Here is a 19,893-nt window from a genome sequence, read left to right as displayed (position 1 = left end):
TTGTCCATTATTGTCATCATAATACAGCATTCCCAATTAATTGCGAGGAAAGATTACCAGGTCATCTTGTTTGACGGGGAGAATTTCAGTTCTTCTGAAACACTCTTGCTAGATAAGAGTTAAGAATGGCATGGCTTACCAAGGACAAAGATGAATGTAGGGCTCAGAAATTTCTCTAGACACAACACTATTGTGTTAATGAAGGATAGGTCGGAGAATCATGAATGCACACTCCCTGACCAGAAAATTCCCACTGGGGCCCAAAACATTCCCAGCAGACCTGAGCTTCAAACTATGTTCCAGGCCCCATCTAAAACATTGACCCCAAGCAGAATAACACAGGTCTACACTCTGAATTAATTACATATTCAATAAGTCTCCTGTTCACAACAACTCTATTTGGACAGGGTCTAATCCAGACAAATGCAAAATAGTTCATAAGTTCATAAGATATCGGAGCAGAGTTAAGCCATTCAGCCCATCAAGTCTGCTCTGCCACTCAATCACGGCTGATTTGCTCCTCAACCCCATTTTCCTGCCTTCATCCTCTTAACCCTTCAACCCATTACTAATTAAAAATCTATCTAACTCCTCCTTAAACTTACTCACTGTCCCATCATCCACTGCACTTTGGAATAGCATTTTGATGCAGTTTGAGTGATCTAATGCTGGAATTACGTATACGGTAAATGGCAGAACACTTAGTAGCATCAACATACAGATAAATGTAGGCATACAAGTCCACAGTTCCCTGAAAGTGATAACACAAATGGATAAGGTGGTCAAGAAGGTGTATGGCACAATTGCCTTCATCAGTAAGGGCATCGACCATAACAAGTAATGGCAAGTAAAGTTGCAGCTGTATAGAACTTTAGTTAGGCCACATTTGGAATATCGTGCAATGTCCTAGCCACCACATTACCAGAAGGATGTGGAGGCTTTGGAAAGGGTACAGAAAGGTTTACCAGCATATTGCCTAAATTAAAGGGTATTGGCTATGAAGAGAGATTGGACAAACTTGGTTTATTTTCACTTGAACATAGAAGGATGAGGGGTGACCTGATGGACGTTTACAAAATTATGAGAGGCTTGGATAGAATGGATAGTTGGAGTCTTTTACCCGGGGTAGAAACGTCAATTACAAGGAAGCATAGGTTTGATGTAAAAGGGGGTTGGTTTACAGGACATTTGAGAAGCAATTTTTTTACAGAGAGGGTAGTAAGTGTCTGGAATGTGCTGCTAAAGGAGGTAATGGAGGCAGATACAACAGGAACATTTAAGAAGCATCTTTGCAGATACATGAATAGGCAGAGAATGGAGGGATATGGACTGCATAGGGTCAAAAGATTTTTAGTTCAGAAAGGCATCATGTATCAGTCTTGGTGGACCAAAGGGCCTGTTCCTGTACTGTACTGCTCCTTGCTCAATTAGACTCCCTACACTTTGGAAACAGGGCCTTTGGCCCAACAAGTCCACACCAACCCTCCAAAGAGTAACCCACCCAGACCCATTCCCCTACCCTATAGTTACCCCTGACTAATGTACCTAACACAATGGGCAATTTAACATGGGCAATTCATCTAATCTGCACATCATTTGGATTGTGGGAGGAAACCAGAGTACCCAGAGCAAACCCACACAGGCACAGGGAGAATGTGCAAACTCCACACAGACAGTCGCCCAAGGCAGAAATCGAACCCAGGTCCCTGGCGCTGTGAGGCAGCAGTGCTAACCACTGAGCCACTGTCCTACCCTTTTACTTGCTTAAATTCTTTGTTTAAAATTCTTAGCTGGACAGATTGCAATTTGGTTTTAAAGATTTTTCTCAATCTTGTCACATTAAAAGTGTATTTTGTTTTTAATTCATTCACAAGTTGTGGGTATTGCTAGCTTGGCTAGTATTCATTGCCCATCCTTATTTGCCCAGAGGCAAGCTGAGAGTCAAACACATTTGCTGCAGATTTGGAATCACATTTAGGCCAGACCAGGTAAGGACGGCAATTTCCTTCCCTAAAGGACATTAGTGAACCATGTAGGTTTATCCCCAGCAATCAACAATTCCACAGTTACATTCTCAGTTCTTGTTTTTCATTGAATTCAAATTTCACCATCTACCATGTTTGGATTACGAACACAGGTTCCCAGACCATCATCTGGGTCTCTGGATTAATAGTCTAGCAATAATACCAATAAGGCATTTCCTCCCCTTGATGTGGACAGTCAAAAACAGGTATTTAATACTTTGTTGCATTTCATAAAGAGTTACTCAATACAAAAAAAATCCTATTTACATTTCCCCAATTTTCTTACCATTTCCAGAATCATTCAATAGTTCAATACTTGCACAGTATACATGCAAATCATTATGATTCTCCCTCAGATAAACATACAACATTGGCGTTTCCTCAGCCGTAAGATTATCTCAACACGCACTGGAGTGTTGATCGAGCCTGTCGGAGTTTATTTAGAAAACAGACACTACAAAAATCCACCAACCATTTTATCCTCCACACTTGATACTGTATTATTTTTTCCTGTGGAGTAAATCAATTCTTCTCCTTGAATAAATAGTAATTATCCAATACCAGTACTTTATGGGGCAGCATTCGTAACAATCCACTACACTGAGTGAATCCCTAGCATCCTGTGCCAAGGCCAGTCCTGTATAACTCCATTACATGTAGTTGACTGCTGTAAAATACAAGAAAATTTACGATACCTCTTCTTCAGGTTTCTGTATGATTTGTACGTTCATTCGCCGCTCTCCATAGAATTTTCTCCCAGGCAGAAGAAAGAAGCACTGTGGTGCATCTGTGAGGAAAGAAAAAATTAAATTTACTGCATGTGCAATTTCGGAACATGTCACGTTGCCCAGTTAACACAGAGAATGTGGAAACTACAAGGGATTTGAGACTTTCAGATTAAATAGCTCCATGTATTTAAGGAGGATCTTGATGTATGCAATGAGGGAGAAGGAAATGCAGGTTTATGTTGATGAATGAATCAAACAAAAGACAAAGTAGGATGACACAAGACTCATTTCGAACAGAGACAAGAGCACAGATTAGCTGGGCTCTTTCTGTGCTGTTATGACTTTGTAATTCAATATAATCCCAAACTATAAAAATTATGTGAAGACATTTATACTACTTGATAAAAGTTTATTTATTGCAATTAAACCATTTTGCATTTTTATATTGGCAATTCATTTTACTCTTTCCTGCAATGTAGGTACTATTGGCTAGGTCAGCATTTATTGACCATCCCTAGCTGGCCCTTGCAAAGGTGCTGGTGAACTGTTGTCTTGAACAGTTTCAGTCCATAAGACTTCAAGAGGTAGCAGCAGAAGTAAGCCATTCAGTCCATCCAGACTGTCCCACAATTCAATGAAATCATGGCAGATCTGATCATCTTTGACTCAACTATTCTTGTGTCATCAACAAACCTGATTATAGTACATTCACTTCAGTCATTCACTCATATGCATCAGCTCGGCTGCAAGGATGGGTTCAATTCCTACACCGGCTGAGGTTACCTTGAAGGACTCTCCTTCTCAAGCTCTTCCCTTGCTTGAGGTGTGATGACATTCAGTAGTCTCTCTCTCTCTGAGAGCAGCCCTATGGTCTGGTAGGATTATGGACACTTTCAATATATCTTGTTAATAACTGATGCCCTAGCTCTGGTCCTTCTGGCACTCTACTAGTTACAGGCTGTCGTTCTGAAAATGCCCCTTTTACCCAACCCTCTGTCATCCATTAGTTAGCTAGTCCTTTATCCATTTTAATATATTACCCTAATACCATGGGCTATTACTTCTTTTGTTGCCTTTTGTGTGGTAGCTTATCAAGCAATGTTTAGAAATCCAAATATGCTGCATCTCCTGGTGCCTCTTTATCTATCCTGCTTGCTGGTTCCTCAAAAAAACTGCAATAAATCTGACAGGTATTATTTTGCATTCATGAAGCTCTGTTGACTCTGCTTCATTATGACATATGTTTCTAAATGCTCTGTTATTACACCTTTTGCAATTGATTATAATCAGCCCAATGACAGATGTTAAGATAACTGGCATATAATTCCCTATTTTATTTGGCTCCCTTCTTTTTTTTGAACAAGGGTAATACATTGGCAGTTTTCCAATCCTCTGAGACACATCTGAAACCAGTAAATCCATTATCTCTGCAGTTATTTCCTTAAAAATTTTATCATGAGACCTATCAGGGACTTACTTGCCTTTAGCTCTACCAGTTTCCCTACTAATCTTATTTTAGTGATAGCTGTTGTGTTGATTTCCAAACCGATCATCAGACCTTAGCCCCTTGATTATTTAATGTTTTACAATGCTACAAATGACCTCTCCTTGCAAATCAATGCCACATATTTATTACTGTAGTCATTTGCCATTTCCTAGTTCCCCATTATTATTTCCCCAGCCTTGTTCTCTCAATAGCATATGTTCATTTTGACCTCTCACTTCCTTTTCATATATTTAAAGAAGCACTTACTGCTCACTTTTATATTTTTTGCTAGTTTGCCATCATGCTTTATTTTCTGCCTTTTCATATTGTTTCAGTTATACTTTGTTGGCTTTTAAAGCTTTCCCAGTCATCTGGTTTACCACTAACCTTTGCCACATTGAATTGTTTTTGTTTCAATTTGATCCTTAATATGCTTGGTTAATACCCATGCTTGGTTTATCACCTTCCTAGAGTCATTCTTCCTCACTCAGATGTTTCTTTGCTGTGTATGGAGGGATTGTCTTAAGAGAAAAGGCTAAACAGGTTGGGATTCTACTCACTACAGTTTAAAAGAATGTGAACACATCTCTTTGAAACATATTAGATCCTTAAAAGGTTTAACAAGGTAATTGTTGAGAGGATGCTTCTCTAGGATGTGTGTCTAGAGATATCTCTGAGCCTTCCCAAGAATGTCATTGTTTTCTGTCTTTGGTAACCCTTGGTGGAAACTTCTGCAAGCTCTCAGCTCTCATTTTATATATGGTACAGACTGCTGCCTAGGACAAGAGGGGTGGCCATTTTAAGACTGAGATCAGGAGGAATTTCTTCTCTCAAAGGATTGTGAGTCTTTGGAACTCCTTGTCACAGAGAGCTGTGCGAGCGGAGTCCTCATATATATTTAAGGTTGAAACAGACTCTTGATAAGTTGGGGAGTCAAGTGTTACAGGGAAAACGCAGGAACATGGGAAATGTCAGATCAGCCATGATCCTACTGAATGGCAGACTAGACTCAAGGGGACTATTGGCCTACTCCTGTTCCTATTTCTTATAGTCTTCCCATGGTGGGTCATGACCTATTTTCTTAAAGGACTGCCATTCCTCCTCACGATGTGGAGGAGCTGGTGTTGGACTGGGGCGGACAAAGCTAAAAATCACACAACACCAGCTTATAGTCCAACAGGTTTATTTGGAAGCACCAGCTTTCAGAGTGCTGTTCCTTCATCAGATGGGGGTCCTAATGAAGAAGCAGCGCTCCAAAAACTGGTGCTTCCAAATAAACCTGTTGGACTATAACCTGATGTTGTGTGATTTTTATCTTATTCCTCCTCAGCCATTTTTTTTTCTGCTAAACTCCTTTCTATTCTGTACAAATATTGAAATGTTGAATGATTCTGGGCAAAATAAGAGAGAAAATAGATATATTAATATTAAGCAGGTCATTATGAAATCTGACAATATTTGACTGCTTTTGATTATAAATCACTTCTAATGTGACAAGATTGAGAAAAATATTGCAAATCTAACTGAAATCTGTCGATTAAAGAATGTCAAGCAGCATTTTTGTGGACGGGACAAGCAGTGAGGTTGAAATTAATTCACAGTGTGGTCCTTCGCGTTCTGCTTGGGGCCCATGCTTTAGAAGGGACCTCGAAATAGGGGAAAGGCTATTTTTACTGAACTTGTGTCCAGGGATATGGCTGAGTCTTCCCAGAAATTACATTGTTTTTTGTACTTGGTGGGAACTCTTCCCAGCTCTCATTTTTTTTATATGGGACACACCGCTGCCACTGTATGTCAGTGCTGGAGGAAGTAAATGTTTGAAGTGATCAACAGAGGGCTGGTCAAACTAACTGCCCAGAATTGAGTGATCTCAGGTGTTGTCAAAGATGTATTCAAACCACAAGTGGACGGTATCACATCACAGTTTTGAGATGTGCCTTTTGGTGAAAAGGCATTGAAATATAAGGTGGTGGCTTAATCAGCTCATTTAATGAGCTTTTTCAAAACATTAGTTCCCATTATCTTGCTATAAATTTTTGATTTTGATGGATTAGGAACATTAAAAGTTAATCAATTTCTGCATTTGAGCAGACGAAGAACTACAGTAATTAGGATGGAATAGAATATTAACTTATTGTCTCGTGCATTTTTACAAAAAAAAAGTGAAAAGTTTTCTAAGTTGCCATACCATGGCATAGAAAGATTACTTCAGTGCAGAAACTGTTACTGACCAGATCAATATGACACAGGAACTGTCAGTATCCAGGTTACTACAGCATGGGAACTTCCAGTGATCAGATTACAGCAGTTCAAGATCTGTCAGTGGCCAAATCATTGTAGCAGAGGAACTTTCAGTGACCAGATCACTGCAGTTCTTGAATAATTACTGACCAGTTTACTGTAGAATGGGAACAGTCAGTAACTAGATTACTGAAACACAGTATCTGTCAGTGACTGGATCACTGCAATACAGAAACTGTTACTGAGCAGATTACTGCAAAACAGGAACTGTCAGTGACCAGGTTATTGCAACACAGGATCTGCCAGTGACTAAATCACTGCAACACGGAAATTGTTACTGAGCAGATTACTGCAGCACAGGCATTGTCAGTGAAGGAAATCTGCCATCCTTACCTGGTCTGGAGTACACCAGATCCACAACAATACGGTTGACTCCAAACTGCCCTCTTGGCAATTTGGGATGGGCAATGAATGGTGGCCTAGCCAGCAATACCCTCAATCTGTGACTGAATTTTTAAACAACACAGGAAATGCCACTGACCAGATCACTGCAGTTCTGGAACCATTACAGACCAGATTATCAATGTGTGGGAACTGTTGCAGGCTAGATTACTGCAGAACAGGAATCCTCTGTGACCAGATTACTGCAGCATGAGAATCATCACTGCCAGTGCCCAGCATACAGGAAATGTCACTGCCAGATTGCTGAAGCACAGGATGTGTCAGTGACCAGATTACTACAACATGGGAACTGTCAGTGACAAGATTACTGCAATTCAAAAGATGTCAGTGACAAGATTACTGCAACACAAATACCATCAGTTTCCAGAACATTCCAACACAGGAACTGTCAGTAGCCAGATACTCAAATACAGGAAATGTCACCTCCAGATTACAGCAACACAGGAACTGTTACTGACCAGATTACCGCAACATGGGAATTGTCAATGACAAGGTTACTCCAATACATGAACTATCAGTGACCAGATTACTGCAACACAGGAACTGAACAGACACCAGATTACTGCAGTTCAGTACTTACTACTGACAACATTACTGGAGGACAGAAACTGTCACTGGTCACATTATTATAATATTGTCAGTGATCAGGTTACAGATTAATGATGATTTATGAAGGCAAGGCAGTAGATGTTGTCTATATGGGCTTTAGCAAGGCCTTTGGCAGGGTCCGCCATGGCAGGCTAATGCAAAAGGTAACGCTGCATAGGATCCAGGGTGAGCTGGTAAGATGAACACACAACTGGCTTAGCCATAGAAGACAGAAAGAGATGCTGGGAAGATGTTTTTCTGACTGGAGATCTGTGACCTGCAGGGTGACCTGCAGGGATAAGTACTAGGATTCCTATTGTTTGTAATGTATATAGTTGATTTGGAGGAGAATGTAGATGTCTGATTAGTACATTTGCAGGCTACACAAAGATTGGGGGAGCTGTGGATCCTGAGAAGGATTGCCAGAGGATACAGCAGGATGCAGATAGGCTGGGGACTTGAGCAGAGAAATGGCAGATAGAGTTTAAACCAGACAAATGTGAGGTGATGCATTTTGGATGATCTAATGCAAGAGGGAAGTATACAGTAAAGGACAGAACACTTAGTAACATTAGCATGCAGACCATCAAGGCATTCCAGCCCAACATTCCCTGAAAGTGGCAACACAAGTGGAGAAGGTTGTAAAGAGGCACATGGCACGCTTGCCTTCATTGTTCAGTGCATAGAGTATAGACATTGGCAAAGGATGTGGAGGATACGGAAACAATTTACCAAGATGTTGCCTGGTTTGGAGGGTATTAGCTATGAGGAGATATTGGACAAACTTAGTTTGTTTTTACCTGAACATCGAAAGATAAGGGACGACCTTATGAGAATTATGAGAGGCATGGATAGAACGGATAGTCTGAGTCTTTTCCCCAGAGTAGAAATGTCCATTTCTAGGGGATATAAATTTAAGATAAAAGGGGGTAGGTGTAAAGGAGATGTGAGAGGCAGGGTTTTATTTACCCCAGAGGGTGGTAAGTGCCTGGAATACACTGCTAGAGGAAATGGTGGAGGTGGAAGAATAGCAATATTTAAAAGACATTTGGACAGATCTGTGGATAGGCACAGAATAGAAAGATACTGACTAGGCATCACGGATCAATGTATTCTTGGTAGGCCAAAGGACCTATTCCTGTGCTGCACTGTTCTTTGTAAAGCACATCAGGATCTGGCAGCAAGTAGATTACTGCAGCAGCACAGGAACTGTTACTGACCAGATTACTACAACACAGGGACTACAAGTAATCAGATTACAGCAAAAAAAAGCTGCAGATGATGCAAATCAGAAACAAAAACAGATATTGCTGCAAAAGTGCAGCAGGTCTGGCAGTATCTGTGGACAGGAAATCCCCTAGATGTCCCCATAAGCAGCTATTGATTCTCCCAGTCTGACCTTTACCCAACCCTTTGTCTGCCCAACTGTGTTTTTCTCACTCTCTGGCCTCCATCTTCACCTGTTGTTTACTCCTGCCACCTACAGGAACTGTCAGCGACCATGTTACTCAAGCACAGAAAATGCAACTGACCAGATTACTACAACATAGGAATTGCAACTGACCAGATTACTGCAGAATTGGGACTGTCACTGACTAGATTACTGCAACACAGGAAATGTCACTGACCAGATCACTGCAGTTCTAGAACCATTAATCACCAGATTACCGCAGCACTGGAACTGTCAGTGAAACGATTACTGTAACACAAACTGTCACTGGTCAGATTACTGCAACACATGAACTGGCTGTGACTAGATTACTTCAACATAGGAACTATTACTGACCAGATTGCTGCAGCACAATTGTCAGGTCATACTGCAGAGTAGCTAACTGCCTAACATGCAGATTGATGTAGACAGAATTAATTCAAGTGATATACTACTCATAATCTAATCTGAAGAAAAAAATGCCACATCTAGTCATTTTACTTAAGCATCGCAAATATCAGAGCAAAGAGGCAAGTTAGTGCTTAAAAATGTGTCGCTTGTGTTACACATTTTAAATTAACAGCTTTAGGTTGTATACTTAGTAGGCTTGACGTTTTAACCTGTTCGGAAATAAATTATTGCAGCAACTAGCATACTGTTTCAGCAAGATATATCTCTTTTTGTTTCTCTCAGCAATGCTTAAATATCATCTGCTCCATTCACTCTCTCCTTGAATATCCTCTATAAATGTGACTTTTTTTTACATTTGAAAAACTTATATGTTTAGTTGAGGGTTATCAGCTGGAATTAGAGAGATTATTGTTCCAATCTGTTGAGAGACAATGGTCTGAGACTAAAATCCTTTTTATAATACAGAATCCTGTTATATTCTCCAATCTAATGGTAGCAAGGCAAAACTGGTGGAATAAAGAAAAATGGGCTGTTTTGTATCATTTACACTCCATTTGTGACTCAGCAATTGCTGATCAAACATAAATTGATAAAGAAAAGAAGTAGCCATTTAACTGATTTACATATGACAGTTCTTTAGCAAAATGATCCAATTCACCCCATTCCCAGCTCTTTCTCCATATCTCTGTACGTTTTACATAACTTAAAAGATTGTTCTTCAATCTTATCAAACTATTGACACAGACCACCAATGCTTGGAATTTTGCCAGAATGGTGAGGAATGGCCCAAATCTCCAAAACCAAGAAATCCTATTGCCTCCTATTTTATCTCCAATTTTTAGAAGAACAGACTTAGGGATGAGGCATCAGGCATGTGCAGTTGGCAGAGAGAATGTCCCTTCTCTGCACTGCCAAACCAAGAACACCAATCAGGACCTAAGAATCTATTTTCATTGCCAGCAGGCCTGGCATTTCTTGTATTTGCAAAGATAGTGGTGAGTCTTAATACACTCCAGTCTATGCATTGAAGATAATCTCACAACTTGACTCCAATCACTCTTAAGAAAAAAAAGCTTAAAATGGTTACTTGAAATTGTTGCTAGTTATTACCAGCCTGGGATTTTATTTTAATCTCATAAACTCACTCAGGTTTTAGACATCCTGATATGAAATGACTTGATAACACTACAAAATATAAGAGAAACCATTAGACATGGTGCATATTATATGTACCAAAAAAAAATACTTATAATGCAAAATTGTATATCTATATTAGCCAGTGTGAAACTGTGAATATAAACCTGACAAAATCTACAAGATTGTGCTGCATAAGTCACCACAATAGCATTTGTGGATCATGAAAGGTTGTTTTATCAGGTTGAATGTCTTTGTCTATATTAGCTGTGGTAGATATGTTGAGAGAAATTACTGGCTTAGAAAAAAGAAAATGAGACTCGCATTTATACAGCACCTTTCAAAACCACAGGCCATTTCCTTGCACTGTGCAGAGAACTATTTTTAAAATGCAGGTGCTGTTGCAATGCAGGAAATACCTTCATAAAGTAAATTGAACATAAGGTGAGAAGAATTTGTATAGAGATGTAATGCTCTGTCAAAAGGCAATTTCTCATTATTTCTCCATGATTCAGGGACAGCAAGCCAACAAAATTGGCTTGACAGTAGGAGACAGAAGGTGGTAGTGGAGGATTGTTTTTCAGACTGGAGGCCTGTGACCAGTGGTGTTCCATGTGGTTTGATCCTGAGTCTATTTTGTTTGTCATTTATATAAATAATTTGGATGAGAATATAGGAGGTTTGCAGATGACACCAGATTTGGTGGTATAGAGGACAGTGAAGAAGGTTGTCTAAGATTACAAAGAGATCTTGATCAATTGGGTCAATGGGCTGGGGAGTGGCAGATGGAGTTTCATTTGGATAAATGAAACTTGGCAACTTTATTATGCAAAGGGTGGTTTGTGTAATGGTAGGTTTGTGTAATGAAATGGTAGAGAAAGTGGTGGATGCAGGTACACTTACAACATTTAAAAGGCATTTGGATATGTATGTGAATATTGCATTTTGGTAAAACAAGCAAGACTTAGGAAATTAATGATATGGCCCTGGGCAGTGTTGTAGAACAGAAATACCTAAGGGTTCAGCTACATAATCCTTTAAGATTTGCATCACAGGGAGATAGAGTGGTTAAGAAGGTGCTTAACGCATTGGCCTTCATTGCTCAGAACTTTCAGACTAGGATCGGGTTGAAGTTGTATAGGATGTTGTTAAGTCCTCTTTTGGTCTTTGATTTTGTTCCACCTTTGGTTCGGGCTTATGCTCAAAACGATGATTCTCCTGCTCCTTGGATGCTGCCTGATCTGCTGTGCTTTTCCAGCCCCACACTCTTTAATTCTGATCTCCAGCATCTGCAATCCTCAATTTCTCCTCTTTTGGATTGCTGTGTGCAGTTCCAGTCACCCTGAAGGATATTATTAAATTAGAGAGGGTTCAGAAAAGATTTTCAAGGATGTTGGGGGAACGGAGGGTTTGAATTATAAAAATATGCTGCAGCTTTTTTCACTGGAGCGTAGGAATTTGAGGAGTGACCTTATAGAGCTTTATGAAATTGTGATGGGCATAGATAAGATGAATGGTTTGGGTCTGTTCCCTAGGGTGGGGAATTCAAAACTAGGGGGCATATTTTTAAGGTGAGAGGAGAAAGGACACGGGGGGCAACTTTATTATGCAAAGGGTGGTTTGTGTATGGAATGAACTGCCAGAGAAAGTGGTGGATACAGGTACACTTACAACATTTAAAAGGCATTTGAATATGTATGTGAATAGGAAAGGTTAGGAGGGATATGGGCCAAATGCAGGCAAGTGGAATCAGTTTACAGTAGTTTGGGAAACCTGATCAGCATGGGCCTTTGGACTGAAAGGTCTGTTTCAATGTTGTATGACTCTATGACTCCATGACTCTATGCCTCATAGTATTGCACTTTCCACTTCAGTTGCTTCTGGAGTCCTACAGTTCCAATTTCAATGAACAAGATGACTAATGAAAAGGCAATATGAGGTAGGGTCCCATCTATGTTTCAAATGAACCTCCTCTTGTAATTGGCCATTGTCCCTCATGGTTTTATCTCTTCTGCCATCCCAACAAAAATTAACTGATCCGCTCTGTTAGCCCTGGCTTGTAACTCTGAGCATGGGACCCTTAACTGGGTCTGGGCCGGACTAGTGAAATGTCAAGGAATACCATGCCTTGAGGTTTCAAATAACTCTGCGATGCTGAGACAGTAAGGTGAGAACATATAGAGCGGGCTAGAAGAGAGTGCAGACACAAAGACACATAAATAGGTACATGCAGATATCAATGCAGATACTTTATTATATCAATTGATTACAAGGCAACCTCAATTATCCGAATGACATGGGCGAGGAGTGTTTTGTTCGGCTAATCGAATGTTCGGATAATTGAATGTTCAGATAACACAGTTTACCCATGCATCGGGACCTTGAGATAATCTGATAATTCGGATAATCTGAAATTCGAATAATCTGAAATTCGGATAATCAATGTTCAGACAATTGGGGTTGCACTGCACTGGATAATTCCGTAGCTGCTCAGGGATATACATGTTGGATTGTTTTGGCTGACAGATTGGCAATGGAAAAGTAAAGCAACCTATCACAAAAAGATGTTGGTAATGATAGACTGATACAGAGATCAGAGATTTTAACAACCAGGCAGATGAAGCTTTGCACATAGATAAAATTAAGTTTGCAACTAGAAAAAGGCATGAATATGGAGTGAGAAATTAAGAAGATGGAAATATAAACAAACAAATGGATGCCAGTGCAAATTGGTCAATAAATAGGTAAATAAACACTGAAGCAAGTATTCATGTAGGTGCAATTAATGACATATCGAGAGAAAGATAGTTTTGTATAAACATTCTTTGAAATAAATGGACAGATGATGAATCACTCAGGGATTGAACCGAATTTCCCAACTGCATTGAACAAGTTTTAAATATATTCTCTTTGCAAATGCCTGTTTTTGCACCCAAAACTCATTTCATGTATCTTCAAGGAAGAACAGTCTTCTCATAGCCCATTGCATTGCTCTGAAATCTGAATGTTGGCACTAAGCGCTTTGATGATCGATAGACTGTAATTTCTTTAACATTGTAAGGTCCCTGTTTGTGGGCATATCCGCGTGGGAGAGAATTTTGGAAAAAAAATGAGAATGTCTTCAATCCTATAATCAAATGATTCCTACAATGTTTGCCAAGTTAAACATCATATTTTAATGTGTTAATTGGTTACTTAAATTACAGCAAAGTCAAAACAACTGAAAATATAACCAGGGTGAGGTGGGGATATCAATGAGCTGTTTCAATGCAATACAATTTCAGAGGTATTGTTAGCTATGCAGTTATTAATAAAGGGTCATTTAGACAAACATTTCACTTGAAAAATTGGAAGCGAGTAGCTATATGATCCTTGTCACAGTGAGTAAGTACAGCATACAGTATACACTGCTCGTTGTACAGTGTTGCGCCTTATTGTCCAAGACTCAATCACAGCAAAGTGTCGAATGACAACTTGGGAGTTCCATAGGGAGTTCTTGTTTCCAAACTTTATGATAAGTGGGTGGAATAAAATTAACAACCCTGCTGCTGAAACCCTCCATGGGTTAACTTTTGTTACCTCTAGACTTGACTGTCCCTATGCACTTTGGCGACGCACACACATTGTAGACTCAGGGTAATCCAAACTTAGATAAACACAAAACACTGTCAATGCTGAAAATCTGAAATAAAAACAGAAAGTGCTGGAGAAACTCAGCAGATCTGGCAGTAACTATGGAGAGAGAAACAGTGTTAACATTTCAGGTCCAGTGTCACTCACCTTGGTGCAAATTGCCTTTAACTAGCATTTGATCTCTAAGCACGTTAACTTTGCATGCATTGCAAATGGATAATGAAATTATTGCGAATTAAATGTAGCTGCAATTTGCAAACCCCAGTTGCATACATTTGTCCTTTCAAAATGTTAGCATCCAGCAGAGGTGGATCCCATCAAACTGACACTGATTTCCCCCTCACCTTGGGTTTTGTCACAGCTGTTTTCCAGCTGTATTTCATGTCAGTGGCATGTGATGGCAGAGAATACAGATCACGATGAACGCCATCAACTCTGAATCCCGCCTGGTCACAAACGTCGATTTTCCTGCTCCTCGGATGCTGCCTGAACTGCTGTGCTTTTCCAGCACTACTCTAATCTAGAACCTGGTTTCCAGCATCTGCAGTCCTTGTTTTTACCTGGTCACAAAATAACCAACCCAACAGCCTCAAAGACCACTTTCACCTCGCACTACCCCGACAGCCTCTTTCTACCCATCCCCCCCACATGGGAGCCCACCACATTGAAGTTTTTAGATTAGATTAGATTACTTACAGTGTGGAAACAGGCCCTTCGGCCCAACAAGTCTCCACCGCCCCGCCGAAGCGCAACCCACCCATACCCCTACATCTACATCTACCCCTTTCCTAACACTACGGGCAATTTAGTATGGCCAATTCACCTGACCTGAGTGTGGGAGGAAACCGGAGCACCCAGAGGAAACCCACGCAGACACAGGGAGAATGTGCAAACTCCACACAGAGAGTCGTCTGAGGCGGGAATTGAACCCGGGTCTCTGGCGCTGTGAGGCAGCAGTGCTAACCACTATGCCACCGTGCCGCCCAGTTCACCTCCGATTGCCTTCCTTGCCCCTTGAGCACCAGTATTGATTTTTTTAATATATTAATTCATGGAATTTGGACGTCATTGGCAAGGCCATTATTTATTGCCCATCCCTAATTGCCCAGAGGGTAGTTGAGAATCAACCACATTGCTGTGGGTCTGGAGTCACAAATAGATCAAACCAGGTAAAGATTTCCTTCCCTAAAGGACATTACTGAATTAGACGAGGTTTTCCTGACAATTGGCAGTGGTTACAAGGTTATTATTAGACGCTTAATCCCAGATTTTTATTGAATTGAAATTCCACCATGGTTCCTGGGATATTACCTGGGTTTCTCAATTAATAGTCTAGTGATAATACCACTAGGCAATAGCCTCTCTAATAACGTCCAGCAATGATGGCCATCCTACACCCTTACACTCCTGCTGTGGAGGACATGGTGATTGCCATTGCTAATAAATCCCTCCTATAGCTCACACTGCCCTCTGATACTGTTCTGCTGCCACACCCTGTAGAACGTGAGATCCCAGCCATCACAGTTCTTGTCCCCAACCCTACAAACATCTCTGCTTTCCTGACCAGCCTTGACCACCTCACCCCTTTCAGTGATCTACTGACGTCTAACTGAAGCCAAATACAAGTGAAAGGAGATGCATGGAATCCCATGTGACATACTTCAGAGATTGCCTTAGATGAATGCAGGGCAGCAGGGTGGCTCAGTGGTTAGCACTGCTGCTTCATAGTGATCTAGGTTTGATTCCATCCTTAGACGACTGTCTGTGTGGACTTTGCACATTTGCATGTGTTTCCTCTGGGTGCTCTGGTTTCCTCCCACAATCCAAAGATGTGCAGGTTAAGTGGATTGGCCGTACTAAATTTCCCATAGTGTCCAGGTATGTGGATTAGCCATTGGAAATGCAGGGTCACAGGGATAGAGTGGGAGGGTCTGAGTGGGATGGTCTTCAGAGGGTCAGTATGAATTCACACCGTAGGGGATTCTATGATGCCATGAGAAGGTAGACTCTAAATTGCTTCACCCCTTTGAGCAATTCCATGGGAAATTAGTTAGTCTTGCCATGGATACTGTCTGACCCAACAGTGCTCCAACTATTGATGGAGGAAACTGTGTCCCATTGCAACACCTGGACCCATTCTGAGACAGCAGGTGGCCATAGGGGGTGCCCAATTAGCCACAGGAGAGAAGATGTTGAAGGACTCTGTGGGTCTTCATCCAGCTACTGGGAGCAGCCGTGGGAGGGAGGCAGGGAGGGAGTCACCCACCAGCTGAATCCTCCAACCCTGTCTGGCTCCCAGCACTGCCTCACCGAGGAGGACTGAACCAGTTACAGAAAGATTGCAGTAAATCAACTGGCAGGGGAGCTCATCAACCTGTGTTCAATGAGATAACCGAGGAGGCCACCACCCCGCAACATAACCCACCCCCCCCCAGCAACCTGGCTTTGCATACAAACGTGTGAATATGCAAATTCAAACACAACTGTGCAATTAATGTGTGAAAAATGTTTCTATTTTTCAGTTTGAAGGCACTGAAAATGTTGGGAGCTGGTTCGATAATCATTTACCCATTAGTGCACTCCTTTCGAACGAGTTACTATATTTTATATTAGGATTAAATCTCGGCACAATATCCTGGACCAAAGGGCCTGTTCTGTGCTGTACTTTTCTATGTTCTATGAGTGCTGCACAACCTGCTATATCATCAACGCAGTCAGGCAACTTTCCTGGTTTTCCTTGCTGCATTTTCATACATTTAGAAAGCACTGTGTTAGTCCACATCAGGAAACAGCCATATGGTCTTCACTTTAGACAAGCAAACCGTTTGACTTTTCCAATGATTCTCAGTAACTCAATGTTTGCAATTAAATGGTGGAAAATTCTAACTCCATTATGCATACGTCCAATAATTTCTCCAAGTCTCTCACTCTCTTTCCCTGACTTAGCTTTTGCTTACCTCTGTGACTCAATTTGCAGCACTCTTCCTTCTGTGTTGAGAAAGTTGTGGATTCAAGTCCCACTCTAGGACTTGGTGCAAAAATATAGGCTGACACTCCAGTTTAGTACTGAGGGAGTGCTGCTTTGTTGGAGGTGCCATCTTTCAGGTGAAACATAAACTGAGGCCCTGCCTATCTTCCCAGAGAGATGAAAGAGGTCCTATAAAGAAGAACTGGTGAGTTTTCCCCAGTGCCCTGTCCAACATTTATTCCACAAACAACAGCACAGAAAATAAATTCATAAACAGACATGACTGGAAAAGCTCAGCAGGTCTGGCAGCATCTATGAAGAGAAAACAGAGGTAACGTTTTGGGTTGAGTAACCCTTCCTCAGAACCATTCTCAACCCAAAATGTTAACTCCAATTTCTCTCCACAAATGCTGCAGACTTTGTAAAAGCTCAGGTTATCTTATACTGACAGAATAAGGTTGGGTAGCAGCTAGTTAAAACTTACTTATTTACTTCTTAGCTATTCACTGAAGTGAGCTGGACCACATGGAAAATGTTCCACTTTGTACATGTTTCCTTTCAAATTTTGCAGGGCATGTTTGACACAACATAGGGCTGCATTGTAACCTTCCCAACACAGCTGGGGTGCTCTGAAAGACTTGAGGAAGAGAAGAGCCTGGACTCCTCTGCCCTCTGTGGAGTTTTCCACAATATTAGTGTGATGCCATTGAAAGGTTCTCCATTCAGAGGCAGAGGAAAAGGCCATTCAGCCCACCCTAGTCAAAAATGCACTACACAGTCTAACCCAATTTTGTCAGCTCTGCTACCGTTGGAAGCATTCTTGCCTCTGGATAGCGAGTTTCTGGTGTAAAGTTCTACTCCTAAGGGCTTGAGCACAAACATTAAAGCTGATGCTCTAGCGCAGTATTGAGAGAGTGCCACCCTGTTAAAGGAGCTATCTTTAAGATTAGAAAGTAAACCAAATCCCTGAATTGACAGAATTAGCTCCCAGTCAGGTGAGATGACAGTCAGTGAAGTCTGCAGGACCAGAGGGTAGGGGGGCCTAGAGTTGGGTGGTGAATGGAGAAGGGGTCAGGGTGGGAGGGCTCTTGGAAGACATGGGGCCAGGCAGTTCCCAATTGCAGGGACATTCACCTCTACAAATCACCAGGTTTGTGCCTAGTTTGGTTCAATAATGTCCTTTAGGGAAGGAAATCTGCCATCCTTACCTGGTCTGGTCGACAGACCCACAGCAATATGGTTGACTCTCAACTGCCCTCTGGGCAATTAGGGATGGGCAGTAAATACTGACCTAGCCAGGGATGCCCTCATCCTGTGAATGAATATAAAAACAAGGTAGTTGCCAGACCCACCCCAAGCTGACCAGAGGCAAGGTATTACTTTGGGGTCTCATTTAATCCAGAAATGAGTGGGTGAGAGACAAGGATTCAGTCAGGATTATGACATCTGAGACTTTAAGCTTGCAATCAAGCTCAAACTTATTCATTTCAAGTTTAAAATCCTCTTCAAAGTCAACTCAGCCCCTTAAGTCTTGCCACCCCTCATTGAGATCATGGCTCAACCTCACGAGCCCACTGTTATCAATAGACCTTTTTTACCTTGACTGAATGGTGCTACTTAAGGCCTAAATTTATATTACCATTACTGATTCTTAGATTAATTACAATTCCCAAGCATTAGCCTTTCATAACTTGCATCTCAATTCTCAATGCTTAGTAGACTCCATTTCCAATGCAAGTCCCTAGTTATTTTTTAAATATATTTTGAAAAAACATTGCTGTGTAATATAATAAGCAATTATGAAAAAGACACAACCAATCACATCAGTCAAACCTCACTGTAAGCATACATACCCCACTCTATGAATCATAAAATAAAAACTTTGTGCCTTTTCAGGGGAGTAAGCCACACGTGATATTTTCCGTCCTGGTCTAAATTCAGGGAATTGTGTCCTTAACAAGTTTACCATCTTGACTGAGATACAGAGGGTTCTCCCTTAGTTTTCATCGTAAATGGGAAAATGGGGTTTGATCATAGAAATGCTTCGAGGTAGATGAATCACAATGCTTCTTTCATTCCTTTTGGTGGGAAAAGAACGTATTGAGTCAAGGATGTGGTGCTGGAAAAGCACAGCTGGTTAGATAGTATCTGAGGAGCAGCAGAATCGACGTTTTGAGCAGGAGCCCTTCATCAGGAATAAGCCTAATTTCAAATAAAGAGCTTATGTGCGAAATGTCAATTCTCCTGCTCCTCAGATGCTGCCTGACCAACTGTGCTTTTCCAGCCCCACATTCTCGACTCTGGTCTCCAGCATCTGCAGTCCTCATTTTCTCCCAAAGACTGTATTGACCCTAACTTTCCGTGTGCGATTCAACCCAACCACGATAACAATGTCAGTTTAAATAACGCCTTAAAGTAGTGTTGCATTCAAGACCTCTTGCAAGTAATTCACCTCCTGACTCCCCAAAACCTGTCCATCATCTGCAAGGCACAAGTCAGGAGTGTGATGGAATACCCCCCACTTGCCTGGATGGGTGTAGCTTCAACAACACTCAAGAAGCTTGACGCCATCCAGGGCAAAGCAGCCTGTTTGATTCACATCAAATCCACAAACACATCCACTGCCTCTACCACTGATGCTCAGTTGCAGCAGTGTCTATTTCCAAGATGCACTGCTGAAATTCACCAAAGACCTTTAGATTGTACCTTCCAAACCCTCAACCACTTCCATCGAGAAGGACAAGGGCAGCAGAAACGTGGGAACACCCATCTGCAAGTTCCCCTCCAAG

General features: G+C 41.3%; 1 protein-coding gene across 5 annotated transcripts in view; it reads right to left on the bottom strand.

Annotated features, from left to right (window-relative positions):
• LOC140457995 (chemokine-like protein TAFA-2) overlaps positions 1-19,893 on the bottom strand; it is a 360,212-nt gene that overhangs the window by 240,324 nt on the left and 99,995 nt on the right. For all 5 annotated transcript variants that reach the window (XR_011953426.1, XR_011953425.1, XR_011953427.1 and 2 more), the window contains one exon: positions 2,720-2,811. The gene's annotated coding sequence lies outside the window, so the exon portion shown is untranslated. The remainder of the gene's footprint in view (positions 1-2,719; positions 2,812-19,893) is intronic.

This window comes from Chiloscyllium punctatum, chromosome 32 (genome assembly GCF_047496795.1).
Source record: "Chiloscyllium punctatum isolate Juve2018m chromosome 32, sChiPun1.3, whole genome shotgun sequence".
Classification (NCBI taxonomy): domain Eukaryota; kingdom Metazoa; phylum Chordata; class Chondrichthyes; order Orectolobiformes; family Hemiscylliidae; genus Chiloscyllium; species Chiloscyllium punctatum.
This window is presented reverse-complemented; position numbering and strand designations above follow the sequence as displayed.